This window comes from Ictidomys tridecemlineatus, chromosome 7, assembly GCF_052094955.1.
Source record: "Ictidomys tridecemlineatus isolate mIctTri1 chromosome 7, mIctTri1.hap1, whole genome shotgun sequence".
Classification (NCBI taxonomy): domain Eukaryota; kingdom Metazoa; phylum Chordata; class Mammalia; order Rodentia; family Sciuridae; genus Ictidomys; species Ictidomys tridecemlineatus.
The window spans coordinates 139,524,472-139,544,767 of NC_135483.1; the positions used below are offsets into that span (position 1 = coordinate 139,524,472).

General features: G+C 40.8%; 1 protein-coding gene and 1 pseudogene across 1 annotated transcript in view; one reads left to right on the plus strand and one right to left on the minus strand.

The window, feature by feature from the left end:
* Positions 1 to 17,149, plus strand: part of Myo3b (myosin IIIB) — a 505,529-nt gene extending 488,380 nt beyond the window's left edge. The window contains exon 35 of the mRNA XM_078017565.1: positions 17,087 to 17,149. The gene's annotated coding sequence lies outside the window, so the exon portion shown is untranslated. The remainder of the gene's footprint in view (positions 1 to 17,086) is intronic.
* On the minus strand, positions 17,057 to 18,326 carry LOC101973432 (small ribosomal subunit protein uS2 pseudogene; annotated as a pseudogene).
* Positions 18,327 to 20,296: the final 1,970 nt, after the last annotated feature.

The window sequence follows — 20,296 nt, forward strand, 5'->3', positions numbered from 1 at the left end:
CTCAATGATGTTAAAAATACAAGAGAAAAACTCTGCCAAAAAGAAGAGAGCCACCATGAGAACCCCTGCAGAAGCTATTCCCAAGAATTCTGGGGAAGTTTACCTTGAAGTATTTGAGTTAAATTCTGCCCAGTACCACCTCAGTGTCTCAGGACCCTTTTGTGAGAGGCTTCCAAGAGCCAGTGCTCAGGCAATGTTTTGGGTTGGTAATGTGCTGCTTCAGGGTCTACCTTCCTAGAGTCATCAATGGGCTGGATATCCTTTTTTATGCATCTTTTTTTAAATACTTTTATTTTATTTTATTTATTTTTTTATCTGAGGATCCAACCCAGGGCCTCACACCTGCTAGGCGAGCACTCAATCACTGATCCACAACCCCAGCCCCCTTTTATGCATCTTAGCCCCAAACACTAAGGGGGTGTAGGGTAGCACAAGGTACAGGATGACCACTCCCTTATTGTACCTCCTAGATGGGATGTTCTTCTGAGATGGTTTCTTGTAAGACCACTTCACATCCTAGATAAGTTACTGACATCGTTGTAGAGTTTCTGGACACCTGAGGGATCCCAGATGGGATAGAGGGGGCATTTGTCTCTTTTTTAGTGTCCAAAAGACCCACCTGCAGATAGATTTCTAATAGGACTATTGCCAAAGCCACCAAATTTCTTAGTTTCTATCAATCCAATTATAAACAACCAAGAAAACAGATTAACTATAGACAAAAGAATGCATAAAATAATAGTTATATTAAATAAGAGTGCACTCCCAGATCAGAGCATATGACAGGTGAGCAGCCCCTGGGTGAAACATTCTGCCTCAAATCCCAGAGACCAGAATATAGCTGGTTTTCTGAAGGGATTATTTTACCCCCAAAATCAAAACCAGAGAGGCAGTTCAAGCAAAATCACCCTTAATAGGCTCACCCAAAGACATTTTGTTCTTGCGGCAGTGTCTTGTAGCAGTTTCTTTTTACAGAAAAGAAGTTGGAGCCAAGGGCCAGCAGCACAGCAGCAGGTTCAGAGTAACATTAGTCCAGGTAGCCACTGAAGGTCAGCATCCAGAGTCACTTCCTGCCAAGGGTGTCACAGAGAAACCAAGGACTCAAAATCCCATCTGAGTTGCCAGAGTTGATACTGTGCAATCATTTGGTGCCCAATGCACATAGAAGCCAATATACATGGCATCGGGATTTTGCAAAAACAAGAGAGGTTTGGGGCTAGGGTTGTGGCTCAGTAGCAGAATGCTTGCCTCACACATGTGAGGCACTGGGTTCAATCCTCAGCATCATATAAAAATAAATAAAATAAAGATATTGTGTCTATCTATAACTAAAAAATTAAAAAAAAAAAAAAAGAGACTTTATTGCACAGCCAACCAGTAAGCAGACCAGGAGCTAGAAGCTCAGATCTGCCTCTCCAATCAGTTGATACCAGGGGAATTTATGGGAAGGGAGAGGGGAGGAGAAGTTACTTGCTTGGATGGCATACCTCTGCACAGTTACTTTTTTTCCCCATGAGAAGTTATATTCTGTGCTCAGAGGTTTGAGCTTATGATGTCATTGACCAGATGATCTGACTTCTCATGTCCACTCTTGAAAAACTGGTTCCAAACTGTAAGTATCATTAGCAAGGTCTGGATGCTTTTCCTGAAAGACTATTTAAGGAATTTATGTCTGGGTGTATCCAAACCTTGACTGATTTCACAACTTAGAGAAATGAGCAAAGCAAATTCCAATTTCAACCCAGGTCCCTGGCTAGAAGTGAGGAACTCCACATTTCCAGCTTGCTCCACATGATGGAGGGACATTTCCAGCCATATCCTGCAGGTAAGCAGGTAAGTGCCAGCAACCCCCATCATGGCAGCAGATTGGCAGTCCTTACTGCTGAGAACACCACAGGTCCTTACTGACTTTAAATTCAGTTTGGGGAGAGGGCTGATCTGAGTGATTGCTGTACTCTAAAAGAGGAAATCACTTTGGGCCTTCTGAGCTCCCAGAATCAAAATTCCTACAACAGCCACTACTAGATGCCCTCTTGCTTTAGGGTTCAAAAGATGGTCTGATGCTGCCAGAGCCTTACACTGGTATGTGCTGCCCTGGATAGAAGATACCCCACTAGGAATTCTGCAGCTTCAGAACCAATGTCTGTAACAGTCACAAGTCCAAATCCTACCAGTATCTGTCCATTGGGAACTAGGGAAGATCTTGTCCCCAGTCCACAACCTTGGGACTGTAGTTACTATTGCACAGTCTCAGCTTTACCCACACCAGTTCTTTAGGAGCTGGGAAAGATCTTCACATTGCTCCAGGAGTATGGCTACTGATAGCCCCAACCACCACCACCACCACCATCTGCACTTGCCCTTTGGGAAGTAAGGAAGATCTCTTCCTCATTCCATAGCCCCAAGACTACAGGTGCAAAGTAGGAAAAGTCTCCTCCTTAATGCACAGCCTTGGGGCTATATCTCTTGGTGTGAAATCCCTGGCATCACCCAGGTTTGTACCTGGGAGCCTGGGAAAGGACTCATCTATGTCCTGCAACTCCAGGACTGGGGCTTCCAAGGCCACAAGCTTTGCCCTCAAGGTGCAGCTTGCTCCACATGATCGAGGGACATTTCTAGCCATACCCTGCACCTCCAAAACCATAGATATCAAAGCCACAAGACCTAGCATCATCCTTGCCCAACTCATGAAGGTCTCCTCCATTTCTTTCACCTCCAGCAGCATGAACACCAGCACCATAAACCCAAGCATTGCATGCATAAGCCCTAGGGGACTTAGGGAAGGTATTTTACACAGCCTTTGGACTTGGAACCTTATCTATTGGTGTCAAAAGCCCTGTTACCATTTGTACTTATCACCTGGGTCACACAGCTCCACAACAGCTGCTAATAGCATTACAAGTAGGAGTGACAACTGCAGTCACCCATGGGACCTAAGGAAGACCTGCTTTGTTCTTTTTTTTTTTTTGACTAATCATTCAAATATTTATTATGATGGCTTTTACTTTATTTATTTTCTTTTTTTATTGTTGGTTGTTCAAAACATTACATAGTTCTTGCTATATCATATTTCACACTTTGATTCAAGTGGGTTATGAACTCCCATTTTTACCCTGTGTACAGATTGCAGATTCACATCAGTTACACTTCCATTGATTTACATATTGCCATACTAGTGTCTGTTGTATTCTGCTGCCTTTCCTATCCTCTACTATCCCCCCTCCCCTCCCCTCCCCTCCCCTCTTCTCTCTCTACCCCCTCAACTGAATTCATTTCTCCTCCTTGTATTATTTTTCCCTTTTCCCTCACTTCCTCTTGTATGTAATTTTGTATAACCCTGAGGGTCTCCTTCCATTTCCATGCAATTTCCCTTCTCTCTCCCTTTCCCTCCCACCTCTCATCCCTGTTTAATGTTAGTTTTCTTCTCATGCTCTTCTTCCCTACTCTGTTCTTAGTTACTCTTCTTATATCAAAGAAGACATTTGGCATTTGTTTTTTAGGGATTGGCTAGCTTCACTTAGCATAATCTGCTCTAATGCCATCCATTTCCCTCCAAATTCTATGATTTTGTCATTTTTTAATGCAGAGTAATACTCCATTGTGTATAAATGCCATATTTTTTTTTTATCCATTCGTCTGTTGAAGGACATCTAGGTTGCTTCCACAGTCTTGTTATTGTGAATTGTGCTGCTATGAACATCGATGTAGCAGTGTCCCTGTAGCATGCTCTTTTTAGGTCTTTAGGGAATAGACCCAGAAGGGGAATAGCTGGGTCAAATGGTGGTTCCATTCCCAGCTTTCCAAGAAATCTCCATACTGCTTTCCAAATTGGCCGCACCAATTTGCAGTCCCACCAACAATGTACAAGTGTACCCTTTTCCCTACATCCTCGCCAGCACTTGTTGTTGTTTGACTTCATAATGGCTGCCAATCTTACTGGAGTGAGATGGTATCTTAGGGTGGTTTTGATTTGCATTTCTCTGACTGCTAGCGATGGTGAGCATTTTTTCATGTACTTGTTGATTGATTGTATGTCCTCCTCTGAGAAGTGTCTGTTCAGGTCCTTGGCCCATTTGTTGATTGGGTTATTTGTTATCTTATTAAGACCTGCTTTGTTCTACAACTCTGAGTCTGTGATTACCAATGCCATAGTCCCCAGAACACCTGTGTTCAACCTGGGGAAGGCCCCATCCCACCCTGTGGTTCTAGAACTGTGGCTGCTCATGCCACAGGCCCAGGTATCTCCCACATTCATCCTGAGAGTCTGGAGGAAGGTCTTCTTTACATCCTGCAGCTTGGGGACTATGGCTGCTAATGCCACAATCCTTGATGGGGTCTAGGGACAGTTCTCTCTTTGTCCTACACCAAGAGTGTGACAGCGGCCACCAGTGTCATTACTGCTCAACTCTGTTGAGCTTGAAGACACACACCTTTGGGGGCCTACTCCATCTGCAAAGTCATCCAAGAACCTTCCTGAACCTCCGTGTCTCCTTGTTGGAGGCACCAGACACTGCTGACATGAACAATGAAAGGCATCACGGTACCCTTTTGAGCTCCCCATAACCAAACCCAGCTGCTTCAGGTAACACTGATGAACTGTTTCATTCCACAAGTGGGCATTCTGCTTTCAAAAACAATCCACAAACTGCATCTGCAGTATTCAGAACCCAATTGGATTTTCACACAGAGCTGATGGTAAAGGAAAGCAGGGTCCCCAGATCAGCAGCATCAGCATCACTTGAGATCACTTGTTAGAAATCCAAATTGTGAGTTCAACCCCTAGACTGACTGAGAAACTCAGGGGGCCTAGAAGTCTGTCTTAAGTCTTCCAGGTATTCCAAGACACCCTACAGTTTGAGAACCACTGGCTTAAGACATTGCTTATTCTAATCATGTGTGAGATGGAAAATAAGCGAATCTAGCCTGAAACATTTCTTACAAGTTACTTTGGGGAAATAGAAATGGAGAAGCCATTTAACCAACATGCCCTCCAAATGAGAAAATTGGGCTCTAACTCCCAATTAGAAGACAATAATCATCTTATTAAAGATTTATTTTATTTATTTTTTGTGGTTCTGGGTATGAAACCTGATGCCTTGCACATGCTAGGCAAGTGCTCTACCATGAGCCATATCCCTGGCCCTTACAAAGTGATTCGTAACATGGATGTTATACAATAATGGAGACATGTCCTTTTATAGTATTTAATAGCAATGGAAGATTTACATTTTAAACAAAAAAATTTTAGTTGTAGATAGACACAATACCTTTATTTTTATGTGGTGCTGAAGGTGGAACCCAGGCCTTACACAGGCTAGGCAAGTGCTCTACCACTGAGCCATAACCCCAGCCCGAAGATTTACATTTTTTAATTATAAATCACATTTTTCTCTTTATTTTTAAAAATAAATCACATTTTACATGTTAGTGGATTTTTTTTCTCATAAATTAGAACAGTGACTTCTTAGCAACATCTGTTTTCTTAAAAGAAATACTTGGCTAACTCATCCAGCTCAGTGTCACTGGATGATTAATAACTAAATATCATAGGGCACATATAAACTCCACCAGTAAAATACACACGTACACCCTGTGCTGCAGAAATGCCACAGTGGCACTTCTAAAAGACAAGCACAGTTACAACAAGCCTCTCCTTTGCTTTTTAAAAACTTTTTTAAAACTCCCCAAGGGAGCTGCTGAGGCCTGGGGCTTTTCGGGAGCACTGCAAAAACTTAGGAGGTTGTAGATATTGATCTAATTTCAGACTCTTCCTCTGGTTTCATCTCAGTCATTAGCCTACTCTCCACTCTTTTCCATGAGACATTTCTTGTTCAAGATGCATCTCAGATGTTTCTCAGAAAAGAATGTGATTTGAGTAAAATAGGCTGTTGAAAAACAGCTTCTTCTGATCTTGGGAGTTATAGAAAGCTGCTGGGGAATTATCAGGCCTAGAGAAGTTTCTAACAAATAACACCAAAGGTTTTTTGTTTGTTTGTTTGTTTGTTTTGTAAATAGGCCCCTCTCTCTGTGTCCCTAAGTTAAAACTATCCCATCACCATTGCTCAGGGGTCCTTTAGGAGGATCCCTAGTGAATAACAAGAAGGTAGGTTGATGCTGTCTGTAGCATTTTCCCAAAATGTCCTGGAAACATTGGGAGATCAAAGGTGTTCTTGAAGACTAGATAAGTTCTATTACTATAAATTCTAGTTGGGAAGATTTAACATGCAGGAGCTAGAGATCTTAAAAACCATCTAGAATGACTCCTCATTTTATAGAGGAGAAAACGGAGAGCATCCTGGATCAAATGAAACAAGTATCATCTACAATGCACTAAAGAACAAGCACACCCATAGAACCCCAGCAGCCTAGAAAAGGGAGAAGTAGTTGGAGATCCTGGAGACCTGAAGAAGACTCATGGAAGCAGTATCAAGTTTGGCTTCTTTAGTAACTGAAGGACTGCAAACAGTGGCTCTCAACTTTTTATGTGTATGGAATTTTTTTTTCTTATACCAGGGATTGAACCCAGGGACACTTAACAACCACTGAGCCACATCCTCATCCCTTTTTTAAAATTTTATTTAGAGACAGAGTTTCACTGAGTTGCTTAGGGCCTCACGAAGTTGCTAAGGCTGGCTTCGAACTCGAAATCCTCCTGCCTTGCTGAGAGCCATAGCCAAGTAGGAATGATGCATGGCAATTTCCTTGTCAGCCTACCCAATGTTGCTTAGAGGGAGGACTCTCCATTGTGGAAATGGGCTTGCCTTGGACCCAGGTCATTTTCAGTGACATTGCATGAAAAGTGACCTTGCTCAGGGATTAGGGTGGCGGATTCGGGTTTAGGGTGATCCGGGTTTAGGGTGGATCCTGCTGGGAATAGGGCATATCCTGCTGCCTCAGGCGACGACTCCTTGAGTTCCCATTGAGTTCTGCAGGATTCAGAGGGTATTTGGTATGCAGAACCCGGTGGAGGGTGTGTATTTTCCCCAGAATGTGTGTGTAGAGTGCCGGTGAGAGTTCTGGAATAAAGAATTGCTGTTGGAATCTACAAGGCTTGTGTGGTGGCTCAGTGATTTTGTGCCCAGCCAGACTGTGGCATTTGGTGGCCCGTACGGGGAACGTCTGAAGCTTGGAGACAGACTGCAGCACTGCCTCAGCCTCTGTGCCTCTGGGATTACAAGCATGTGCCACCACACCCAGCTTGGGATGCTTATTTAAATGCAGAATCCTGAGTTACATCCCTAGAACTGCTGATTCATTAAGTCCATCGTGAGGCTCAGGAAGCTACCTTCATTATAACCATTTCCGAAATCTCCATAAAATAGGTGATTAGAAGACCATTATAAGAGAAACACTTCCTTACAAGAAAAAAAATCCGAGTGGAGAAATTTCTGAGCATTTTGATGATGGCAAGTCCTCAAATAATAAATCTATATCTTGCTGTGACAATTCAGAATCAAAGACTCATAAAAGTTTACAACCAAATGATCTTGGTTTACTCAACCAACCTCTTCATTGTACATATGAAGCAACCAATACCAATATCTGCAAAAGATAAACCAGCCAAGAGCCAGCAGCCCAGAGTTCTCACCTGTGTAATCCCACTGGTCTCCCAGCCGTGATGATTTACTTATTTTAATAGCAACATAGAACTCTTTTTTAAAAATATTTTGGTAGCTATAGATGGTCACAATGTCTTTATTTTATTTGTTTATATTTATGTGGTGCTGGGGATCAAACCCAGTGCCTCACACATACTAGGCAAGCGCTCTGCCGCTGAGCTACAGCCTCAGCCCACATAGAACTCTTAAAGGAAGAAATAATATAAGCATTTTAGGTTACCTTTGGAAATCCACTCTCTGAAAGTGGATATTTGCTTCTTCAGAATCAATCTGTGGAGTGCCTCCTAGGTGCCAGGCACTGTTTTGGACATAGGAGATATATAGTAGTCAACAAAACAAAACTCCAGTCCTCATAGAATTTGCACCCTAATGATACCACATTATTGTAATGTTTACTCTCTCCCTTGATGTGTTAGCTCCTTATTCTCATTTCCATTCATGTTCATTTATTCCATAAGTATCTATTAAATTTCTACAGATGGCAAAGATAAAGATTTAGAGACAGGGGCTCACTAAGTTGCTTAGTGTGTCACTTTGAACTGGCTTTGAACTTGAGATCCTCCTGCTTTCACCTCCAGAGCTTCTGGGATTACAGGTATGCAACCCTGCATCCAGCCTAATTTTTAAATCCTTTCAATAATATTCTGTTTCCATTACAAAATGTAAATGAAGTTCATCACTTTAACTGCATTATCCATTATCTGCATTTATCCTATATTTATCCCAGAGATTCACAGATATGAGGTTCATGAATGAGCACTGGATGCTGTTACAGACTGAATGTTTGTATTCCCCTAAAATTCCTTTGTTGAAACCTTGTGCCCAGTGATGGGAGGAAAAGGAACTCTTGGGAGATAATAAGATCACAAAAGTACAGCTGTCAAAAATGGGATTAGCTTCTGGGCTAGGAGACCCAGAGAGCTCTCTCTTGCCCTCTTTCCACTATGTGAGGCTATAACAAGTAGTTGGCAGTCTGAAACCCGGAAGTACACCCTCACTAAAACCCAACCATATTGTTACCCTTATCTTGACTTGCAGCTCCAAGTCTGGGAGGAATAAATTTGTTTATAAACCCAATTTATTGTATTTTGCTATTGCAGCCCAAGACTGATTAGGAAATATGAAAATTCTTTAATGTATGCATTTTTAAAAGTCTTTTTAGTTGTAAATGGACACATATCTTTTTATGTATTTATTTTTTAATGTGGTGCTGAGGATCGAACCCAGTGCCTCGCACTTTACCACTGAGCTACAGCCTTAGCCCTAACGTATGTATTTTTCTGGATCTAAAATTTAATTGAATTCTAAAAGAATTTACAATCCAAAGGTAGTTAAGAAAATGATTTAAATGAACTAATCCTTGATCTTAATCAGGTTAATTAATTTCACCTTCATTCTCTGATGTCTTCATCTCTGTGTTAGTTATATCATCTCTTTGTCTGTCTGAAAGTTTTCTATAAAACAAACAAAAACAGAAACATAGAACTCCAACAAACAGTATTACTGGGTTTAAAATGAAAGGCTCCAGCTTTGTTCCAGAATGTACTTCCAGCTCCTCAGTGGAACAGGACTGTCAAACATCTTAGGCACACTTGAGTACAAACAATCCCTAGTACCTTCCCAGCTTGGTCTTTAAAGTCTTAGTTTCTGTATTCCTTCCTCATGAAGCTTATTCCTTTTTCTTTGCAGAGTATGTCCTCATTTAGATTCCTCCCGCTTCATGTCTGTTCTAGATCCCTGCTCTTGAGAAGATACATATGCTCTGTTAAACACTTTAAGAAAACCCTTCACACACTCTCAATCCTACAATTTATAGTTGTTATCTAGGTACTCTAAATTTGTGATTTGAAAATATATTCTTTATTTTTTTTTACTTTATTGTGCATTACAATTATATATAATTGAGGGATTCATTGTGATATATTTGTATATGCACATAATTTGGTCAATTTCATTCCTCAGTCTCTCCCAACTCCCCCTTTTCCTCCCTAATCCTCTTCCTCTACTGATTTTCTTTATAGAAAAAGTATATTCTTTGAATATCAGTGATTTTTAAATGAAATTGTTATAGATAAGATCTTTAAAAGGGAAATTGCAACTGCCTATTTTGATTCTTGGGGATTTTGGTTCTGAGATCCATAGGAACAAAAAGACCATGTAGGAAATCTAGGAGGTGGGGGAAGATCAAATCTTTTCTGAGATTAATTTCCTCATCTATAATTGGGAAAGAGAGTAAGGAGATTTCCAAATGTAATTCCTTAGAAGCCCTGGTGATTGATGAGATGCCTCAGAAGTCTCCCAGTAGAGGGGGTGTTTTGCATCCCCATCTTCTCTGAAAACTACTGAACAGCTAGATGATTCCTTTCACTTCTGCTGAGTCTATATCCCATGAAGTACCAGCACAACTCATGTCTTTGGGGCCATGGGTTGATGTATAACATTTCAATGCACAGTACCTAAGGAAGGAAAAGTGGAAGAAAACAATGGAGAAGAGAAGTCACATAGAAGGAAGGAATAGAGACCAGGCAAGGCTGGGCAAAGAAAAAAAGAAGTTGGGCAGCCTAGTAATGTGAGGGCTGACTCTTCAGATGGGTTTTAGGGAAGCTTTGGTTTAAAGATTTACTCAAAACGAGACCCTTATCTTTGCAGACAGATGGAACTTTAGTGAAGGATCTATTCCTGCCAGAGCAATTGATGCCACTCCAGTTCACAGGAGTCTGCATGGTGGGCCTATCTGTACTGTAATGGCATAGCTTGGTCTGCTGCCAGGAATTTGCACATGTTAGGCAAGTCATGTACCTCTATGAAGTTCAGTTTCTTTATCTGAAAATTTGGAGAACAGGACTGAGTGATCTCTTGTGGTCCTTTTCTGCTTGAAAATAGTATGATTTTTATGAACATTTGTATACATAACGGTTCTGATTTATCTATTGCCAAATGGAACCATCCAACCTTCTATGGCATAAAATAACAATTACTGTATTATGCTCCTGTATTCTGCAGGACAGGATTTCCCAAAGGGCACAGTGGTGGTGACTTGTGTCTGGGGCCTCAATTGGGAGTAATTTAGTTAAGGGCAATTCATATGTTTAGGAGCTAGAATCACCTGGAGACTGCTTCACTTATGTATGTGTCACCTGAGCTAAAATGACTTGAAGTCTGAACTTAGTTGAGTCTGTCTACCAGAGCCTCTATTTGTTCCCCCTCCCCCCCCTCCCGTATTGATTGGGCTTCATATAACATGGCATCTGGATTCTAAGAGGGACTGTCTAGGGCCTGAACGTTGGAAGACTAGACATTCCAAAGCAGGCAAAAGCTACATGGTCTTTTTATACTTAGCCAAAGACATCACTTAGTGACAACCCTGGCATATTTTATTGATTAAAAGCAAATTACTAAGGCTAGCCCAGATTCAAGAAAATGAGTGGCAAGCTCATGCTGCAAACAAATCATCTTTATTGCTACCATTCTTTGGAAAAGTACTATCTGCCACAGTCTGCACTATTGCAACAATTCACACACATACAAAATATACTCATTCCTCTTTCAAGATCCCCAGAGTCTCATCCCACTACTGCATCAGCTCAAATTTCAAAATCCTGACATCTAATCAGATGACAGTACTGATGAGATTTCTTGGATACAGCCCTGCATTAGTCAGCTTTTCACCGCTATGACCAAAATGTCTGACAAAATGTCTGATAAGATTAGAAGAGGAAAAATGTATTTTTGGTTCATAGTTTCAGAAGTCTCGACCCATGTTGCGGCCAATTCCATTGCTCTGAGCCTGAAGTAAGGCAGAGCATCATGGCAGAAGGGCATAGCACAGGAAAGGTACTCAGCTCATGGCAGCCAGTAAGTGGAGAGTAACCGAGGAGCCAGGAACAAATGTAATCCCAAAGCCAGGACCCCAGTGATCCACTTCCTCCAGCCATGCCCCAGCTGTCCACAGTTGCCATCCAGTTATCCATTCACATTATTAATCCATAAAATGGATTAACCCATTAATTATGTTACAGCTCTCAAAATCTAGACATTTCACCTCTGAACAATCCTACATTACCTAATGTGAGTTTTTTTTTTTTTTGAGGGCGAGACACCTTATACCTAAACCATAATAATCCCCTTTAGTACAGTTCCTGGAAATCTCAAGACCTGTGAACTAAAATGACAAAAGGTTTCTTAAGATTCTTGAGCTAGGACAAGATGACTGAATAGAGGTACCTAGCACTCACTTCCTTTTCCAGAAAGAAGAGCTATAGTGACAGGCATTTACTGTGTTTAGCTGCATTTTCAGATGAGTGATGGTAGGAAAGCACTGGAAATCAACAGTTCCCATTATTACTATCCCCATACCTTTTCTGACAAAACCGTACTACTATCAGGACTGGATGTGAACACCAGAGAAGATTCTGCAGTTACTTCCACCTCCTTTCCCTGTACAGAATCTGGACCTACACAACTAGAGAACAAGTGTTTCAGGCCCCTTACAATTGCTGATGCTACCAATACCAGAGACCCTTGTTAGTAGCTGAGCCAGCATCAATAGTGTCTGAGGAAACTCCATTGACTGACAAAGGCCACCATCCCGTCATGAGAATAGCTATACAGTGAGCACCTTGCACCTACTGCTGTTTACCCACCTGCCTGAACTGCTAATGTGTCCCCCTCTTGCACTGCCCTCAGAGACAGTTGACACAGTATACACTGTGCCCAAACTCACTAATCATAGCCAAAGAAACAACAGGGAAACTATACTATAGCACCCAGCTGGAATCAAAGCCAACACTGCATAACAACCAATTCTCTAAGGTGTACCTTCAGGAGAAAGCTGCTTACTAAGAAGGCTACTCCATAAAAGTGGTAGGGATAGCTAATCCAAGAGATGCACAAACCTCAGCATAGGAACACAAGAAATATGAAAAACCAAATTAATATCATTCCTCCAAAGAACATAATAACTCTCTAGCAACAGATACTAAAGAAATCCAAGAGAATGAAATGCCTATAAAGAATTTAAAAGAGTGATTATTAAAAAGCTGAATGAGATCCAAGAGAATAAAGGTAAACAGATAAATGAAATTAAGAATACGGGGGAAAAGAATATGACTGAGGAATTCAGCAAAGAGATTTTCAAAAAGAACAAAACAGAAATGTTCAAAATGAAAAGAGCTCAATAAGTCAAAAGGTAGAGTTAAAAGCCCCAACAACAGACTAGATCAAGCAATAGAAAAAAAATTATCTGAATTTAAAGATAGGTCTTCTGAAACATCCTATTCAGGCAAAAAGAAAAAAGAGGGGAAAAACATAAAGAGAAAGAAATGAAGCAAGCAAGGAAAAAGTGGGTGGGGGGACAAACATCCACATTTTTGGAATAACTGAAGGTGATGAGATGAAAGTTAGGGCACACTTATTCAATGAAATAATAGCAGAAATTTTCCCTGACCTTGGGAAATATATAGATACCCATGTACAGAAGGCTTGTAGAACTTCAAATAAACATAACCAGGAAAAAATTTCACCATGGCATATTACAGTCAAATTATCAAAAGTATCTCATAAATAAATAAATATATAAATAAATAAGGAGTGGGACTTGAACCCAGAAGCACTCTACCATTGCACTGAATCCTCAGCCTCCCACTTCTTTTAATTTTTGAGATAGGGTCTCATTGAGGACAGCCTTGAATGCACCATATTCCTGCCTCTGCCTCTCAAGTAGCCAGGATTATGGGCATGTACCACCACACCCAACCAAGTGTTCTTAAATCTGCAGGAGAAAACCAGCAACTCACATTTAAGCATATCTCTCAGAAGAAACCCTATGGGCCAGGAGGGAATGGAACTATATATTCTAAGTCCTAAAAGAAAATAACCCCCAGTCAAGATAACTATCCACCCCCAACGCTATCTTCAGAAACAAAGAAGAAATAAAGCACAGCAAAAACTGAGGGAATTCATGACCACTAGCCTAGCCTTATAAAAGATCCTTAAGGGAGCCCTCCAGAAGTGAAAGATAAAGAACTACTATCATGAAAGCATGTGAATATAAATCCTAAGAGCAGATACACAAAAGAGAAAAAGAATGAAATATTGTCAGTATAGTAAACCAACAAGCCACACAGAAGAGGAAGAACAAAGAATATTTAAAACAACTAGAAGGAAAAAACCCAAAATAGTCCTTAATAACCTTGACTAAATTCTCCAATTAAAATACACAGACCAGGCTGGGGATGTGACTCCGTGATATAGTGCTTTGCTAGCATGCTCAAAGCTCTGGGTCCCATCCCCAGGACTGCAAATAAATAAATAAATAATACAGCCTGACCAAATGGATTAAAAAAAAAAACAAGGGCTCAGTGGAAGAGCACTTGCCTTGCACATGTGAGATGTGAGGCACTGAGTTGGATCCTCAGCACCACATAAAAATAAATGTACTATATCCATCTACAACTAAAACAATATTAAACAACAACAACAACAACAACAATATGCTATCAATAAGAAACTCACTTTGCAAGCAAAGATGCACACAGACTGCAAAGGGATCAATTCAAGAAAATAATAAACATATGTACCTAATGTCAAAGCACCCAATTTTAGTAAACAAACACTATTATACCTAAAGGGAGAAAGAGAGATTCCAATACAGTAATAGTAGGGGCTATCAACACCCATTTTCATCAATGATCATCCAGACAAAAATAAAACAAGAAGCATCATTTAAATTATACTGTAGATCAAAAAGACTTAACAGACATTTATAGTACATTTCATCCAACTGCTGCAGAATGAATACACATTCCCTTCCTCAGCACATGAAATTATCTGTAGGATAGAATATCTACTGGACCACAAAACAAGCCTTAAACTCAAAGCCATTGAAATCTTATCCTGTTATCTTTTCTGATGAAAATGGATGAAACTAGAAGTCAACAAGAGAAACTTTAGAAATGATACAAATATAGAGAGACTGAACAACACACTTTAAAATAGTGGATCATCAAGAAAGAAGTGGTTTTAAACTTTTTCAAAACAAAAACGGAAACACAATATAGCAAAACTTGTGAGATATAGTAAAAGCAATACTACAAGGGAAGTTCATGAAGCAATGGGTTTCTGTTGCCAAAAGCTTGATCCCTTGTCCCCGATGCCAATTCAATAATGAGGACATGGCTTTGAGAAAAATGAAAAAGAAGGTTTATTGCTTTGCTAGCAAAGGAGAAACACAGGAGACTCCAGTCCCGAAGGCTGTGATTCTGCCCATTAGCAGGAACAGAGGGCTTTTAAAGGGGTAAGTCAAAAGCTATATTCCAGTGTTCTCTGTGGGAGTTGTCATTCACTTGTTAATTTGGGAGATGGTCATTTCTGAGATCTTCTGGTGCCATCAATGTCCACCAGTCCTGCATCCTTCAGATTGCCTGCTTTGCCGAAACTTTCTCACAAATAACCTTTTGATGAAACCTATATAATAAATGTGCTGAGCTAGCTCTGAGTCAAACTCCATTAGAGTTTGGCTCCCCACCTGGCCATACCTTTTTCTCTCAGTGTGTGTATGTGTTTCTTTTCTTCATCCCTCATTGCCCTCATTCGATTTCTGAATTAACTGCCCAAGGCATGAGGCATAGGCACTAACAAATTGTAAAACTTAGAATAAATGGACAAATTTATAGACATATAGCATCTACCAGAAGTGAATCGTGGTGCTTACCTAGCATGTGGTCCTGGATTCAATCCCCAGCACCACACACAGACACACACACAGAACCACGAGAACATAAAATACCTGAATAGATCAATTAAAAAGTAATGAAATTGAATCAGTAATAAAAAGTTTCCCAACAAAGAAAAGTCCAGAGCCAGATACTTAACTACTGAAGTTTACAAAAAGAAATATTGCCAATTTTCTGTAGAATTCAAAGGGAAGAACCTTTTCAAACATATTCTATGAGACCAGAATTACTGGGTTATCAAAACTAAACAAGTATATAAGAAAACTGTAGAACAATATCCCTGATGAACATAGATGCAAAACTGCTCAATAAAATGCTAGCAAATAGAACTCAATAGCACATCAAAAAGACTTTTACCATGATCAAATTGGTTTCCCAAGGATGCAAGGGGGCTCAACATACGCAAATTCAAAAACCTAATATATCACATCAACAGAACGAAGGATAAAAAATACATGATCATCTCAGTAGAGGCAGAAAAAGCATTTGATAAAATTCATCATCTCCTTTATGATAAAAGCCCTGAATAAATTAGGTATAGAAGGATTGTACCTCAATATAACAAAGGCTATATATCATCAGTATATTGAACAGGAAAAGCTAAAAGCATTTCTTGTAAGATCAGGAGCAAGACAAGGTGTTTTAGTCAGCTTTTTTTTACCACCATGACCAAAAGGCCTGACAAGAACAATTTTAGATGAGGAAAAGTTTATTTGGTGCTCAGAGCACCAAAAAGTTTATTTGATGCTCTGAGTTCTCAGTCCATAGATGGCCACTCCATTGTTCTGTGCCAGAGGTGAGGCAGACCATCATCAGGGCAGAGGGTGTGACAGAGGAAAGTAGCTCAGGACGCGACAATCAGGAAGGAGAGAGGGAGAGAGGGAGGGAGGAGAGAGGAAGGAAGGGAAGGAGGGAGGGAGGGAGTGTCCTCTGCTCACCAGGGACAAAATATGAGATGGAAGAAAGACTCAGGGTCCAAGAAATAAAGGTCCAATATGAGCTGAAAGCAAGACAAAGCAGCTTGAAGGAAGCCAGCACAGCCCTGATATTCAGGGACCTTAGTTCAGATCTGAAACCCCCCAAATCAAAATGGGTATGAAGATAGAGTTGAATAGGAAGAATAACTTTTAATGTTCTATAGCACAGTAGGGAAATTACAGTTGACAACAATGATTGAATATTTCAAAATAGCTAGTAAAAAAGAGTTTGTTCCTCATCCCCACCAAAAAAAAAGAAAGAAAAATGTGTGAGATGATGGATATGCCAATTACCCTGATCTGATCTAACATATGTGTTGAAATGTCATATTTTACCCCATAAATTACTGTACAATTACCATGTGTCAGTTAACTGTGCCTTTTCCCTCAAATATTACATTTGTAGCAATTTATTACAAAAAAATACCATTATTTCACTGGTATTTGAATAGTAAATTTTTTAAAGATATTTTTTTAGTTGTTGATGGACTTTTCTTTTCTTTCTTTCTTTATATGTGATGCTGAGAATTGAACCCAGTGCCTCACACATGCTAAGCAAGCATTCGGCCACTGAGCTACAGCCCCTACCCCTTGAATAGTAATTTTTTTTTTTTTAAGAAATTGATGTTTATTTTCTGTAACCTTATTTCCATCTTGCTTATTATTTTTTTAAAGAGAGAGTGAGAGAGGAGAGAGAGAGAGAGAGAGAGAGAGAGAGAGAGAGAGAGAGAGAGAGAGAATTTTTAATATTTTTTAGTTCTCGGCGGACACAACATCTTTGTTTGTATGTGGTGCTGAGGATCGAACCCGGGCCGCACGCATGCCAGGCGAGCGCGCTACCGCTTGAGCCACATCCCCAGCCCTCTTGCTTATTATTAATACGTGTCTGCAGAACAGCTCAAGACCTCTCGGTAGTTGTTCCTACCCACTCAGTGGCCTGAGCAGTGGGAGCTGCAGACCAGTCTTCATTAGGGAACTGCTGGATAGGCACAGAGGACATCTGCACACCTTCAGACCAGTCTGCAACCTCAGGTTGAGTAGCAGTGAATTCAGGAGCTGGAGCAGTCCATTCACCCTGAAATTCCTCCTTGGTCACAGTTTTTTCAGCAGCAGCCTGCTCTTCCTTTTCAATCTCTACAGGATCTCTGTAGAAGTACAGATTAGGCATAACCTCCCATGGGTGCTCACAGGAAATGGTGCCATGCATGCGCAGAACTTCTGGGGCCAGCATCCACCACATCAGACCCACAGAATGAGCTCCCTTGTTGTTGCATGGAATGGCAATGTCCACACAGTGCAGAGGAGAATCTGTGTTACACAAAACAATAGTAGGCAGATTGACATAGGACGCTTCTGTAAGAGGCTGGTGGTCAGCCCTGGGATCAGTAACCACCGGAAAACGTGGCTCCCGGAAAGCTGCCTGGATCTGGTTAGTTAAAGTTCCAGGAGTGAAGCCATCAGCAATAGGGGTGGCTCAAGTGGCAGCAGCAAACTTTAGCACAGCCGGCTGGCCAGTATTCCTAGAGGATATGACACTGACATCAGCAGGATTTTCAATGGCAACAATGGCACGAGCTGCCAGCAGAAGCTTCTCCTGGTCCTCTTCAGATTTATGATGTAGATGCAATCGCTTTTCCTTTTGTAGATATACTTTTCCATCTGGAAATCAAGGTTGGTGCCACCTAAGTCGGTTCCTCCTGCAAGGAATTTGAGGACATCCTCCTCCTTCATTTGCAGGACATCAAGGGCTCTGGACATTGTGACAGTTTCCCTTTAAAGTTACGACGGGAATCAAGAACAATGCTGTATGGATCCCTCCCTGGGTAGCATGGGAAAAAGCTTGAATAGTAAATTTTTAATAGCAAAAAATGCAGTCTAAACCGGGCAAGGTGGCATACACCTATAATCCCAGCGGCTCAGGAGGATCACGAGTTCAAAGCCTAAACAATGGTGAGGTGCTAAGCAACTCAGTGAGCCTGTCTCTCAATAAAATAGTAAATAGGGCTTGGCATGTGGCTCAGTGATTGAGTGCCCCTGAGTTCAATCCCCAGTACCAAAAAAAAAAAAAAATAGAGAGTAACACTATTAACTTGCAGCATCTGAGAGCTAATATTCCCACTGGAAGTTGTGTGGTTTAACACATTTTAACTATCCTAAAAGCCATGGACATTGCTGAAGGATTTGAAGGATTAAAATTTAGTTTTTTTAAAGCAGTTTTTAATATACTTATGTGTTTAAAAAATCATAAAGAAAAACTAACAATAAACATTCTGATCTCCAACCTCTTTCCCATCCCCAGAGGCAACTATAACATTTTATTCTGCTAGTGGTTTTCTTCTTATCTCATATATGTGAGGTACACATGTATACATGCCTATGCATGCACATCCTATCTCTGTTTCTTGACTTATCAAGTTTGCACATTATAGTGGACACATCTGAACTGCTTGTTTAGATTCTCTCAGGCTTGCCTGTGTCCCTGCCTATCAATTTGCCAATCCCAGTGGGGATCAGATGCACCAAGTCTGAGAATATGGTCCCACTGGAGGAGTCATCAGGCTCCATGTCCAGATCCAACTTCCCCCATGGTTACCAAAGGGGCCAGGGGACACGACCTGGATTCTTGAGGGAGCCAGCTCCCAAGTGTCACATTTTGACAATGGAAGATAAAAGCAAGGGGAGCTTTCGGATACATTTTCTTTTGCCCTCGGATTGAAGAAGCAACAGCCAGAGACCGTTGCCTTCAAGGCTTCTATCTCAACAGGGAGAGGAATAATAAACAGGTATGCAGGACAATGGAAAATATTAAGAAGAAAATAAGGCAAAAACGGGAGAACAGGAAGAGTCTGATGATCTGGCGCAGGCAAGATACTGCCACTCAGCCTGTCCAGAGAGGTCCCTTATTTCTGAGAGTCACTTATGAGGAACCAGCTTGGCTTATTCCTGGCTCTCTGATACAATGGCCAGTCCAGTAACTCACCCCTTTGTATTTGCCTGCAGTCCTCCCGCCTCTCTTCTTGAGAGTCTTGCTGAGCTGAATTTGCATTAGCGCTCCAGCCTCACCTTGGGCTCTGTTCTTAGGACTCTCAGACAGACGTTGCCACTATTATTTATGGATTTCCAGATACCACATATAACATCACTCTCATTTACCTCCAGCTTCCCCCCATGTTCCTCTAGTTGACCGGTAATTTCTAGTTCTATTAGTTATGCTTGGAACATTAATTTCATATTTATAGCCATTTCATTCTCATGTTACCAGAAGTAGTATCCCTTGCCTCTGATATTTTTTTAATTTATATATAACAGTGGAATGCATTACAATTCTTATTACACATATAGAGCACAATTTTTCATATCTCTGGTTGTATACAAAATATATTCACACCAATTCGTGTCTTCATACATGTACTTTGGATAATAATGATCATCACATTCCACCATCATTAATTACCCTACGTCTCCTCTCTTCCCCTCCCACCCCTCTGCCCTTATCTAGAGTTCGTCCCAGGCTCTCTCTCCCTATCCCACTATGAATCAGCCTCCTTATATCAAAGAAAACATTCTGCATTTGGTTTTTTGTGATTTTGCCTCTGATATCTTGTAGGAAGAAGATACTGGTGTCCCTTCCCTCTTTCCTTCTCTCCTCCTTTCATCCCAAACCTCTGTCATCATAAGTCAATGTCACTTGCAATTCTCTTCTGTGATCATAATTGTCTTTCATTATTTTCCTGAGTGTTGATTCTAAATTTGAAAATGAATAAATAGCATCTTTACTACGATGACCAGTCATTGAACAATAGACATTTATTACGAGTTTGCTGTTTTTGGGGTGCTGTCCTCCAAACTTAGAGGTAAAACAGGGAACAAGAAAAAAACTCCCACCCCCATGGAGCTTTCATTTCAGTAGGGAGACAAACATTAAGAAGTTAAAGATGTAAAATATGAAGCATGCTAGACAATGGGA